The following is a 10,634-nucleotide window of genomic DNA, read 5'->3' as shown; positions in this document are numbered from 1 at the left end:
ATGTTTTTAGGACCCGCTCTATGCTCTTGACTCTAATTTGTTTTACCTGATTTTAATATTGGATTTTTAAAATAAATTGTTGTTAGCCGCCCTGGGACCTCATTAATAACTATAATTTAATATGAATAATTTTGTTTTAATTTTTTTAGTATGACATTTATATCCCGCCCTTACTCCCAGAAGGACCCCAGGGCAGCAAACAAGAACACTAAAAGCACTTTAAAACATATTAAAACAAAACATATTTTTTAAAAAAACAATTTAAAAAACTTCTTCCAAAGCAATTCCAACACAGACACAGAATGGGATAAAGTCTCTACCTAAGGTAACAGAGATGGTGTTTGTCAAATATTGAATAATAGCTGGAGATGCTGAGGATTGAATCTGGGACCTTCTGTGAGCTAAGCATGTGGTTCTCTACCCCATAGGTATATACTTCTAGAATCATAGAGTTGGGCATCTCCAATTCATGCAATTTGGTTCTGCAAAATTTAGTGATCCCTGACTAAGTCCTTTAACTTTTGGCCTATTGTCAAACCCGTCCTGCTGCCTTCTCCTTTCCAGAACACCCCCTTCTGCCCCCACCAAGATTTGTTGCCCCCCTTGTCTTCCCCTAATCTGACAGACTCCACGTCTCTTCACCTAGATACAACTACTAGAAATACTCTGGTCTACTTTCCCCTGGAGCTGGAGAGTGACTGTTAGGCAGGTGGAACTGTTAGGCAAGGAAGCCTGCTCCACAAGCTAGAGGGAGCCCCAGCTGATGAAGCGTCAAGGCCCCAGCTGACAAAGCATCAAGGCGAGTTAAGCAGCAGGGCGAGGAGGCCAGGAACCCCCACTCTGCCCGTCTGTTCCCTGACCTCAACTAAACCGCAGTCCCCAACCCATTGATGTAATAACCTTAAACAAAACTATGCAGGTAAGAAGCCAGCAGGGGTGTGGGGGCTTTCCAGTGTTTTGCACTGCCTGCAGCATGTACAACTATCTGTCTGTTGGACAGAAGTCATGGGTGTGCTCTCGGTGCAATGAGCTCCTGGCTCTCCGGGAATGACTTCATTTCCTTGAGGCCAAGGTGGCGGACCTGGAAAAGCTGAGGGAGGCAGAGAGGTGTGTGGAGGAGGCCTTCAGGGACGTTATAGCTGTGTCCCACTCCAAAGATGATAGCTCTTCTGCTATCATGGAGAACGATGGTCTCGGGGAAGGAGAGCATCCAGCTGAGGAAGAGGGAAATGATCCCTTAGAAGGGACCCATTCCTTGGGGGATGAGCAGTTATCCTCTTGTGCCGAGGATATATCTCCGGGGGGTGGAGGGATCCTTGTAGCAGGCAATTCGATCATTAGGAACATAGACAGTGTGGTGTGTGATGGGCGTGCAGACCACAAGGTGTTTTGCCTGCCTGGTGCGAAGGTTGCGGATATCGCCCAGTCGTTTAGATAGTTTGGTAGACAGTGCTGGGAAGGAGTCAGTGGTCGTGGTGCACGTTGGCACCAACGACATGGGGAAATGCAGCCATGAGGTCCTGGAAGCAAAATTTAGGTTGCTAGGTAGGATGCTGAAAGCCAGGACCTCCAAGGTGGCTTTCTCTGAAATGCTACCGGTTTCACGCGCAGGACCAGCCAGACAGGCACAGCTTAACAATGCGTGGATGAGATGATGGTGTCGGGTGGAAGGGTTTGGATTTGTTAGGCACTGGGGAACATTTTGGGACAAGCCGGGCCTGTACAAAAGGGACGGGCTCCACTTGAACCAGAATGGAACCAGACTGCTGGCACTTAAAATTAAAAAGGTGGCAGAGCAGCTTTTAAACTGACTGAGGGGGGAAACCCGACAGGAGCTGAGGAAGGTCTGGTTCAATTTAATATTGGTCTGGAGGGATTTAATATTGGGAACGATCTATCTTCCCCCTGACCAAAATGCTCAGGGAGACCTTGAGATGAGATATGAAATTGAGGAAGCATCCAAACTAGGAAATGTGGTAATAATGGGTGACTTCAACTACCGCATATGTGTTCTAGTCATGACAAAGAAGCAAAATTTCTAGATATTCTAAATGACTATTCCCTAGACCAGTTGGTCATGGAACCGACCAGAGGGACGGCAACCCTGGACTTAGTCCTCAGTGGGGACCGGGACCTGGTGCGAGATGTAAGTGTTGTTGAACCGATTGGGAGCAGTGACCATAGTGCTATTAAATTAAACATACATGTAAATGGCCAATTGCCAAGAAAATCCAACACGGTCACATTTGGCTTCAAGAGAGGAAACGTCACAAAAATGAGGGGATTGGTAAAAAGAAAGCTGAAAAACAAAGTCCAGAGGGTCACATCACTCGAAAATGCTTGGAAGTTGTTTAAAAACACTCTATTAGAAGCTCAACTGGAGTGCATACCGCAGATCAGAAAAGGTACCGCCAGGGCCAAGAAGATGCCAGCATGGTTAACGAGCAAAGTCAAGGAAGGTCTTAGAGGCAAAAAGTCTTCCTTCAGAAAATGGAAGTCTTGTCCCAGTGAAGAAAATGAAAAAGAACACAAACTCTGGCAAAAGAAATGCAAGAAGACAATAAGGGATGCTAAACAAGAATTTGAGGAGCACATTGCTAAGAACATAAAAACCAACAACAAAAAATTATATAAATACGTTAAAAGCAGGAGACCATCTAGGGAGGCGATTGGACCCTTGGATGATAAGGGAGTCAAAGGTGTACTAAAGAACGATAAGGAGATTGCAGAGAAGCTAAATGAATTCTTTGCATCTGTCTTCACAGTGGAAGATACAGGGCAGATCCCTGAACCTGAACTAACATTTGCAGGAAGGGATTCTGAGGAACTGAGACAAATAGTGGTAACGAGAGAGGAAGTTCTAGGCTTAATGGACAATATAAAAACTGACAAATCACCGGGCCCAGATGGCAACCACCCGAGAGTTTTCAAAGAACTCAAATGTGAAATTGCTGATCTGCTAACTAAAATATGTAACTTGTCCCTCGGGTCCTCCTCCGTGCCTGAGGACTGGAAAGTGGCAAATGTAACACCAATCTTCAAAAAGGGATCCAGAGGGGATCCCGGAAATTACAGGCCAGTTAGCTTAACTTCTGTCCCTGGAAAACTGGTAGAAAGTATTATTAAAGCTAGATTAACTAAGCACATAGAAGAACAAGCTTTGCTGAAGCAGAGCCAGCATGGCTTCTGCAAGGGAAAGTCCTGTCTCAGTAACCTATTAGAATTCTTTGAGAGTGTCAACAAGCATATAGATAGAGATGATCCAGTGGACATAGTGTACTTAGACTTTCAAAAAGCGTTTGACAAGGTACCTCACCAAAGACTTCTGAGGAAGCTTAGCAGTCATGGAATAAGAGGAGAGGTCCTCTTGTGGATAAGCAACTGGTTAAGAAGCAGAAAGCAGAGAGTAGGAATAAATGGACAGTTCTCCCAATGGAGGGCTGTAGAAAGTGGAGTCCCTCAAGGATCGATATTGGGACCTGTACTTTTCAACTTGTTCATTAATGACCTAGAGTTAGGAGTGAGCAGTGAAGTGGCCAAGTTTGCTGATGATACTAAATTGTTCAGGGTTGTTAAAACAAAAAGGGATTGCGAAGAGCTCCAGAAAGACCTCTCCAAACTGAGTGAATGGGCGGAAAAATGGCAAATGCAATTCAATATAAACAAGTGTAAAATTATGCATATTGGAGCAAAAAATCTGAATTTCACATATACGCTCATGGGGTCTGAACTGGTGGTGATTGACCAGGAGAGAGATCTCGGGGTTGTAGTGGACAGCACAATGAAAATGTCGACCCAGTGTGCGGCAGCTGTGAAAAAGGCAAATTCCATGCTAGCAATAATTAGGAAAGGTATTGAAAATAAAACAGCCGATATCATAATGCCGTTGTATAAATCTATGGTGCGGCCGCATTTGGAATACTGTGTACAGTTCTGGTCGCCTCATCTCAAAAAGGATATTCTAGAGTTGGAAAAGGTTCAGAAGAGGGCAACCAGAATGATCAAGGGGATGGAGCGACTCCCTTACGAGGAAAGGTTGCAGCATTTGGGGCTTTTTAGTTTAGAGAAAAGGCGGGTCAGAGGAGACATGATAGAAGTGTATAAAATTATGCATGGCATTGAGAAAGTGGATAGAGAAAAGTTCTTCTCCCTCTCTCATAATACTAGAACTCGTGGACATTCAAAGAAGCTGAATGTTGGAAGATTCAGGACAGACAAAAGGAAGTACTTCTTTACTCAGTGCATAGTCAAACTATGGAATTTGCTCCCACAAGATGCAGTAATGGCCACCAGCTTGGATGGCTTTAAAAGATTAGACAAATTCATGGAGGACAGGGCTATCAATGGCTACTAGCCGTGATGGCTGTGCTGTGCCACCCTAGTCAGAGGCAGCATGCTTCTGAAAACCAGTTGCCGGAAGCCTCAGGAGGGGAGAGTGTTCTTGCACTCGGGTCCTGCTTGCGGGCTTCCCCCAGGCACCTGGTTGGCCACTGTGAGAACAGGACGCTGGACTAGATGGGCCACTGGCCTGATCCAGCAGGCTCTTCTTATGTTCTTATGAACGGTTTGAAGCTTTTTTGAGGGTGAGGGAGACAGGGCATGGGAATATGGGAAGGGGATAGGGTTGCCAGGCTCAGGGCCTGATCCTGATCCTGTATCTTTACAAGAAGGGAAAGTAAGCCAAGTGCAGGTATTCTTGCAACCCTGTAATAGGAAAAACTACAAGGTAGAATTCTCCCTCCCCCTGCACAACTTTTAAAGATACAAAGACCTCTTGGAGGCTGGGCCTGGCAACCAAGATGACTTCTGTATCTTTAAAAGTTGTGCAGGGGAAAGGGACAATTCCACCTTGTGGTTTTTCCCATTACAGTGTTGCCAGAACACCTGAACTTGGCTGCCTTTCTCTTCTCCTAAAGATACAGGATCAGTCTCAGGGATTGAACCTGACAACCCTAGTCTGAAACCCTAGAGAGATGCTGCTAGTCAGTGTAAGCAGTACTGATCTAGTTAGACCAATGGTTGGTATAAGGCAGCTTCCTATATAATAGAGGGGCTGTAGCTCATGGGCAGACAGTAGTGTAGTGGCAACTTCAGAAGTTCAGGGTCCCTTCATGATAGTCACAGCCACTCCTGCACCCCTTTTAATGCCTTCTCCCACAACAACAGGCACCCCTAGGAGCCAAAAACCATGAAAGGGGAGAGTGTTAGCTACTGAGAAGACTCTTCTCAGTGGCAGACTCACCTCTGAGGTCTAAGATCTCTGAGACCCTGGATGACTACACCCCTCTGGCTGGAGCAATTGCCGGGCATGCAGAAGGCTGGGAATGTCCCCTGCTTGAAACTCTGAGGAGCTGCTGCCTGCCAGTGTTGACAGTACTGAACTAGATGGCCTGAGAGTCTGGCTCGGTATAAGGTAGCTTCCTTTATCCCTATTTAAACAGCTCTTCATACAGTGCCATGAGGACTGGAATCTTACTTGAGCATAGCTCAGCAGTAGAGCATCTGCTTTGCACCAGAAGGCCCCAGGTTCAATCCCTGGCATCTCCAGGTACGCCTGGGAATGTCTCCTGCCTGAGGCGCAGGAGCATCTCTGCCAAGCAATATTGACTGTTGTTAATACTGAACTGATAGGCCAGAAAGAAGGAAAGGGGTAGATTTTGTTGTTGTTGTTATGTGCCTCCAAGTCGACTATGACTTATGGCGACCCTATGAATCAGTGACCTCCAAGAGCATCTGTCATGAACCACCCTGTTCAGATCTGTAATTTCAGGTCTGTGGCTTCCTTTATGGAATTGATCCATCTCTTGTTTGGCCTTCCTCTTTTTCTACTCCCTTCTGTTTTTCCCAGCATTATGGCCTTTTCTAGTAAATCAGGTCTTCCCATGATGTATCCAAAGTATGATAACCTCAGTTTCATCATTTTAGCTTCTAGTGACAGTTCTGGTTTAATTTGTTCTAACACCTAATTATTGGTCTTTTTTGCAGTCCATGGTATGCGCAAAGCTCTCCTCCAGCACCACATTTCAAGAGAAAATGGGGTCAGAGAAGTGAGCGGTTTCAAAAAAGGGAGAACAGAGAAAGGAGATGCAGAAGTGAGGAGGGGAAAGAGGAAGGGAGAACCGCAGCAAAACATACAAAACAAAATGCTGCAAATGGAGGAATAGGAGAAGTTCCCCTCCCCGCAACATAAAATCACATTTGCAGCTCAGTCTTCCCCTGCTTTACTCGGACGTTCTGTAAGAACTATTCTCAGAAAAATAATCCTAACCGCGCTTATCCACAAGGAAGTCCCACTGAACAAGTCAGCTTAGATTTGCAGCGCTAGTTCTCATGGTTTATTGCTGCTGAGTATCTCCTAGAGATGCCTGCAAGTCCAAATCCTGACGGCCACTGGCACAGAGCACACTGACTGTCCCACACACCTCCTCACTTGTCATTATGACCCCAGCCAGACCAAGGAAGTTCATGCCTTATCAAAGCTCATTTTCAGTGCCAAGTGTGGGGGAGGGTTCAACACCTTTACCCCATAGGTTGCTTTACCTGCTGAAGGGGGACCTACACACCCCAGCCCTTTATATGGGAAAAGCAACACACATATCTTCCACCATCTCAGCTCCTTTAATTGGCCCAAATTCCCCTCATCTTGCAGCAGGAATATTGTGCAGAGTGTTTCATTTCATTCAGCCCATGGTATTCCCGATCTCTATGTATGGATGTGAAAGTTGGACAGTGAAAAAAGTGGATAAGAGAAAAATCAACTCATTTGAAATGTGGTGTTGGAGGAGAGCTTTGCACATACCATGGACTGCGAAAAAGACAAATAATTGGGTGTTAGAACAAATTAAACCAGAACTGTCACTAGAAGCTAAAATGATGAAACTGAGGTTATCATACTTCGGGCACATAATGGGAAGACATGATTCACTGGAAGAGACCATAATGCTGGGAAAAACAGCAGGGAGTAGAAAAAGAGGAAGGCCAAACAAAAGATGCATTGATTCCATCAAGGAAGCCACAGACCCGAACTTACAAGATCTGAACAGGGTGGTTCATGACAGATGGAGATTGCTGATTCATAGGGTCGCCATAAGTCGTAGTCGACTTGAAGGCACATAACAACTACAAAATGTAGGGAGAAACTTCACACACGGGAATACTAATGTTTTAAGGTTGGATTCTATGCATGTTTACTCAGGCTGCATAGAGCGCATTATTTCCCCACAAAGAATTATAGGAACTGCAGCTTACCCCGCACAGAACTACACTTCCCAGCACCCTTAACAAACTACAATTCCCAGGATTTGTTGCAGGAAGGTATGTGCGTTAAACATATAGGATGTATGCCCGAGTGTGTTCACTAGGGCTTACTCCCCAGGTTAAGACCCTTGTGCTTTTTCTCCTCCTGTATCAGGGTGGGTAGCCTCTTGGTTAAAGTAGACTCATCTGTCCCCCCCTCTCAAGCAAGGTGTTCTGCCCCCTTCCCCTCAAGACCTCACTGGTATTGGTGAGGACAGCAAAAAGAGAAAGAATATATAAAGCAGACACAATTCTGGGGTGGATGGAGTTGAGCCCACCACCAGACGGATGCAAACTGATTGCTCTGCTTTAATCATCAGAGCAATCATATGATAAGGGGAGAGGGGGTGACGCTTCAGGTGATCTGCATGTGAGAGTGTGGGGTGGCCACTTTTGCCCACACCCACTGCAGCATATGGCCCCTGGAGGGTGGGCCAAGACTGAATGCAGCCTTTGCCCCCCCCCAAAGGCTAGCCACCCTGTTCTAAATGAAGGATGAAAAACAGTTCCTCCCCCCCCATTTCCCTTGCTTAGGATTTGGAGGTAACTGTCAAAGCTGGGGAATAATCTACATGCAGCTGAGCACCTCAACTGATGTGGCTCTCAGTGTATGATCCTCCACCAAATGCTAACCATTTCAGATACAATACGGTACACTTTCAGGACATCTTGTTAATGTTTCAATCTCATTAGTTTGGTCTTTTTTCATTGCATTTATTCCTTGTCACGTATATGTCTTCATATAAACATTGTCATATTTGTTTGCGTGTTCTTTAAGTTATGGGTGATACAGTGTAGTTTGACGATCTGTGAAATCATCTCCAATGTTCAGGCTGTGAGTGCCAATCCAGAACAGCACAACCCACCACAGAAGACGATGAGGGAACCCCAAGGATTTGCACAAGCACAGCATATATGTAGAGGGGAACCGTAAAGGGGGGGACCCCCAAAACAGCCCAAAGAGTGCTGAACATGCTCAGTGGCCATGGAATACTGAGTAGGAGTGTTAATGGAGTGGAGTGGCTTGAATTCTTAACAGGGAGCATTTCATCCTGCAACCTTTTGTTGCAGATCCGATTGTAGGAATTCTGCATTGTCTCAGCCAGGAATTCATTGCTGTCTTCTGTAGCATCTCTTATTTCTATGCAGGATGGTAATAACAACAGTGGCCTATCCAACCACAGTTGTAAGGATTGTTGAGATGATACATGCGCAACAGATTTGCTACCTATTATGCCTTTTTTGTATGGTGGCAAACTTAGAAGTGCAAGGTCCTTTTATGATAGTCACAGCCATGCCATTTCACAGCAATGCCCCTTTCTAAGATCATACAACCTTCTAAGGTTATAATCTGGTCAGGTTTGAATACTGCTTTCTGCTTCTGTATCTTTATTCATGTCTTCTCCCAGACGTGCCTAGGAGCTAATCAGTGTATTAGCTATTGAGAAGAATCTTCTCAGTGGCTGACTCTCCTCCTTTCACTCTGGTTGGTTCCAATCAGCAGGAAACAACAAGGAATCATGTTGGAAGATTCTTCTCAGCAGGTGGCACACTCCCCTTTCATACTGATTGGCTCATAGGCTTTTGGAAATATAGGGGCCCTGCTGGGACCTGGCTTCCAAAAAGGTAAGGGGTCTAAGACCCCCTGAGACCCTAGACAACTACACCACTGTTCTTTATCTCCCGCTGAGCTGGTTTCTCAAAACGTTTTCTCTAATCATTCTATTGCGTTGCTCTTACCTGCATTGTTCAAAATAAAGGGTGGCATGAAATGCTAGACCTACTCAGAATAGACCCACTGAAGCTAATAAGCATGACTAACTTAAGTGCATTAATTTCAATGGGTCTACTCTGAGTAAGACTCAGTTGAAGACTAGTTATCGGGGGGGGGGAACCCTTTCCTAGTGCAGAATGCATGTAGTGTTTGTGAGAATGGCCAGATTTTAAGAGAGAGTTGATGGAGAGCAATTGCAGAGGTCCTCGGGAAAGAGATGAATCAGCTTTCTAAATAGTTGAACCGAGAATGTTGAAATGTTTGTCAGACACAAGAAAGAGGGATAAAAATAGTTCCTGCAAGGACATCTAGTTTCATTATATGAAATGTTACCTGCATTTTGCTTCTAGGTGGATATTTAGTTACTCCATTTTCATGTTTTTCTCTTTCCTTACAGTTTTCCTTAGCTTAGTCCAACCTTCGCCAGCCCGGTGCCCTTCAGATGTTTTGGACTACAACTCCATCAGCCCCAGCAGGCATAGTTGGGAGTTATATTCCAAAACATCTGGAGGGCACCAGGTTGGCAAACGCTGGCTTAGTAAAAAGGAAATAAGGACTGAAAACAGGTAGCTATATAAACTTCTGCGTAATTTTTTATGCTTTTTCTATTTCTTGTGTCTGTGATGTGCCTTCAAGTCAATTACTATGTATGGTGATCCTATGAAATCGGCGACCTCCAAGAGCATCTATTATAAACCACCCTGTTCAGATCTTGTAAGTTCAGGTCTGTGGCTTCCTTTATGGAATCAATGCATCTCTTGTTTGGCCTTCCTCTTTTTCTACTCCCTGCTGTTTTCCCCACCATTACTGCTTTTTCTAGTGAATCATGTCTTCTCATGATGTGTCCAAAGTATTATTTATTTATTTATTTAACTTGTATACCGCCCCATAGCCGAAGCTCTCTGGGTGGTTTACAGCAACTAAACACATTAAAACAAATATACAGTTTAAAAACACATATTTTAAAAACAATTTAAAAGACAATTTAAAATTTAAAACAATTTAAAACACATGCTAAAATGCCTGGGAGAAGAGGAAAGTCTTGACCTGGTGCCGAAAAGATAACAGTGTTGGCGCTAGGCACACCTCATCATAAAAATAATTCCATAACTTGGGGGCCACCACTGAGAAGACTTTCTCCCTTGTTGCCATCCTACGAGCTTCCCTCGGAGTAGGCACCCGGAGGAGGGCCTTTGATCTTGAACGTAGTGTATGGGTGGGTTTGTATCAGAAGAGGTGTTCCATCAGGTATTGTGGTCCCAAGCCGTGTAAGGCTTTATAGGTCAAAACCAGCACCTTGAATCGAGCTTGGAAACATACAGGCAGCCAATGTAAGAGGGCCAGAATCGGTTTTATATGTTCGGACCGTCTGGTCCCTGTTACCAATCTGGCAGCTGCATTTTGCACAAGCTACAGTTTCCGAACCGTCTTCAAAGGCTGCCCCACGTAGAGTGCATTGCAGTAATCTAATTTGAAGGTTACTAGAGCATGGACAACTGAAGCCAGGTTATCCCTGTCCAGATAGGGACGTAGTTGGGCCACCAACCGAAGTTGGTAGAAGGCA

The sequence above is a fragment of the Rhineura floridana genome, chromosome 3, assembly GCF_030035675.1.
Source record: "Rhineura floridana isolate rRhiFlo1 chromosome 3, rRhiFlo1.hap2, whole genome shotgun sequence".
In the NCBI taxonomy this organism is placed as follows: domain Eukaryota; kingdom Metazoa; phylum Chordata; class Lepidosauria; order Squamata; family Rhineuridae; genus Rhineura; species Rhineura floridana.
The sequence above is the reverse complement of the archived record's forward strand: the minus strand, read 5'-3'. Positions refer to the sequence as shown.